Below are 3,401 nucleotides of genomic sequence, written 5' to 3'. Positions count from 1 at the left end.
GATGGCTCGACGTGCGACATCACCTAGGGACACAGGCAGACACTCGAGGGCACACGAACTCTAACCACAACAACGGGAATGGGTGGGAGGGTTTCCAGGGCTCCCTCTATGTCGGTGCTGACACCGGGCTAGGGTTCAAGCAAGGTGCAAAGAGCAATTTTAGGTTTTGTTCGTAGACAACCGATTAACACTTTTAATCGAATTTCCACGCGGATTGACACATTGGAACTCGCAAACACGGAGAGTGCTGATATGGGGGAACCAAATAACTCCTCAATAGCGGAAGTCACACAAACGTTTGGTTTGGCCTATATTCACTTAGAATAGACCTTCGCAGCAGTTGGTTCCCAAGTTTTTGAAATTCTGAATCCTCGCCCTATGGCTCCCCCCTCTCTCCCCTCCTCGAGGCTCCCCTCACCGGAGTATTGTCGAATACGACAAGGCCGAATGCCACAGGGAACATCTAGTTGTGCCACCCTAAACCCTACTATCGCTTAAGGTATACAACCATTCCATCTTCCAGTGAGCACAGTGAAATCTACACTCAAATATGTCCTACAACCCTCCTTGAATCCATCAATACACGGTTTAAGGGCCATAAAAAATCTGTTGAAGTATATTTTCCGACCGTCCTCTTTTGTGTCAATCTCCACATCACTTCCTGGAGACCTCAACTCTATATCTCAGCCTTGAAGTTGTACATCAGCCTGAAGCTATAATCCCACTTCCCATATAGGGTTTTCAAAGCACTTTCTTTGCCTTTCCAAACTGTGTGATACAGTAAGTCGACGTTTTAATCTGCAACAAGCTTCAATTTAATCGACTTGGCAGACTCATTTGTAGTTTTCTTAAGCATGGACAAATTATACTTCTCAACCCACTCTTGAGTAGCCATTGAAGATGGGTTGTTTTGTGGTACCCTCAAATCAATTATAGCCATTAATTTCCGCCAATCCAATGGCTCAAATTAATTCATACCACAGTCCAAAACTGGTGTGGTATGTTACATACCACACAAAATTTTCGCACCTAAAAATGTAAAAAAGCTAGACGGGCCGGCCCAATATACAGGCCTAGCCCAATACATTGATACAGCCCTAAGATCTTCCGATCGTAGTCTCAATCCCTAGTTCTTCCTGCGTGACGTGCCGGCGCCGGCGCCGCATCGCCGCCAACGCTGCTCTCTGTCCCCAAGTTCGGCGCCACCGCCCCTCACCCCGTCGAGACATCACGAAGTTCTGGTGTATACCTACTCCCCTCCGTCGTTCCCCCTCTTCCCCACTTCTGTCTCGGCGGAGGCGGCGGCCTCCCTCCGTTCTCGGCCCACGGATTGTTCGCGGGCGTTGCGGACAGGCTTGATATGGCGATCGGGATGAGGGAGGGGCGAAGGAGGCGATGAGCGCCACGGCTGGTTGTGCTTTGTTGGTTCGCCTGGTCGCATCCTCCACGACTCACGGCCGGCGACGACCACCTGCGGTTGGAGCCTCCTCTCCAGCCTAGTTCATCGTCTGTAGTGAAGGTAAATCCTCCAGTTTTTCTATGTTCCCTATTTCTTGCAAGGATATTGTTATGTACTTGATGTGTATGTGTGAGATTTTAGACAGAAGTAGAGTATCTTCTTTCAGACTATCACTCTACAGGCCTAGCTTTAGAATTAGATGCATGGAACAATTTTTAGGTGGCCTAAGCAATGTTTTAGATGTGCCATTCAAACCTCAGTCCAACAAATAGAAGCGCCTAATGTAATGTAAGGTAAGACTGGTCCAAGCTTGTCTATTTGCTAAAGAAGCTTAGCTTCTGCATAACCCTTTTTGTCGTAGCGTTTCTTTAGTGTGCATTCACATGGAATAAGCATCTCAAACAAAATAAATTTCTAGTTTACTAGGTGTCTCATGTTAAATTCACATCTCCTATTGTTATCTCTTTCAATTGAAAAGTTTAATTTGTTGTTAATCCTAGCTGGAAACTGCTACTGATTTTTTCGTAGCTGTGGTCAGTAGTATAGTATATTTTGCCAATTGATAAACTCTTGTCTTGTACCTAAAGATGAAGTTTTACTGTCATAATGAGTACTTTTTGTAGGTTTTGAGCAGGTAATCCAAACCTATGCTATTCACGTGCTGTCCTTAACATACCAGAAAGTTCCTAGGCCAGTTCTAGTAGAGGTAAAATATGTATACTTATTAATTAATTATTATGAAAGTGCTCCAGGCTGCATATGATTTCTTCTGAGTTCCTGGCAATTTAAGGGTTGACTTATTCTTCATACCGACCGAAAGCATCACCATCAGCTAAATCGTGCTATTTATCCAATTTGGTTTATTGTCTTGCATACATTTATTGTTTCTTGCCGATGGGCCCGCCTCATGTATTTGCAGGCCATCAACATTGAAGGTCTTGCACTGGTCATGTTTATGGAGTAGCATGCTGCAAACTCAGGATGGGTTATTGAGAAGGGTTGATGGTCTCAACTGGTTGTCCTTCCGCGCAATGAGTTCAATCACCCCGAGCTGAAGAACACAGCGGACACCGTTCGAGCACATCACTCGCATATTCCCTGTATTGAGCTGATTGAACAACCATGGCCGAATTGACATTGAGCACTGGCGTGGTCTTGGTTGCACCCAGACCTCCGGGGAGTTTTTTAGAACAGGGAATGAAGAAGCTAGTCTTGGCGATTGTATTTTCTGTTCAGTCAGTGATGATACAGATTGTTCGTGATTTCGATGAGCTAGACCGTCTTAGGTTCCACGACAAGGCTACTCAGGTGGATGCTAAGAAAATTGACATGGAGGAGGAAAAGCTCATGTTAATGTTTGAGGTAACAAGACAACGTCTTTTATAGATGATTTGGCAGAGCAGGATCAGGATGAAAAGAAGATCATGCAACAATTACGTAACGAAAAGATTCAAGGTGATAGAAGAGTTGGAAGCGAATGTAGCTCGAGGTTCTTATAGACAAATTGATCAAATTTTCAGTAGCAACCGTTAGTGTAGTCATCACATGAGCTCCTGAGTGCCATGTAAATAATGTTGAATTCATACTTTCTGTCATTTTCTCTTGTTTGAGGAGAGCTCAATCTTACTCATGTAATAGTACTAGCAACTTGGTGGTTCTCAGACTAAAGCAAAGTAGCTTTGTATTTTTTTGGTTCAGGTACTTGGCTGTTGGTTTATCATCTAGTTTAGTGGATGTTTCAGTCCCTGCTGCTAGCATTTTCTCTTGTTTGAGGAGTGACGCATTTTCTCTTGTTTGAGGACAATGTCACTCCTGTAATAGCTACTCCTAGTAACTTGATTGAAGCTCCATCATGTAATAGCTATTGCTTTTTGAAGTTGTGTAATGGTGGTTGAATGGTCTGCAAATTTTGTTGCTTGCAACCTATGGTGTCAGCTACACA

At 44.1% G+C, this 3,401-nt stretch overlaps 1 long non-coding RNA gene across 1 annotated transcript; it reads left to right on the top strand.

Moving 5' to 3' along the window:
- The first annotated feature begins 1,166 nt into the window (after positions 1-1,166).
- Positions 1,167-3,156, top strand: LOC124680244. The gene is made up of 3 exons (XR_006995455.1): positions 1,167-1,519; positions 2,083-2,165; positions 2,379-3,156. It is a non-coding gene; the product is annotated as an uncharacterized LOC124680244 (long non-coding RNA).
- The last annotated feature ends 245 nt before the right edge of the window (positions 3,157-3,401 follow it).

The sequence above is a fragment of the Lolium rigidum genome, chromosome 1 (genome assembly GCF_022539505.1).
Source record: "Lolium rigidum isolate FL_2022 chromosome 1, APGP_CSIRO_Lrig_0.1, whole genome shotgun sequence".
NCBI lineage: Eukaryota > Viridiplantae > Streptophyta > Magnoliopsida > Poales > Poaceae > Lolium > Lolium rigidum.
Note: the sequence above shows the minus strand (reverse complement) of the source record. Positions and strands in the feature narration are given on the sequence as shown.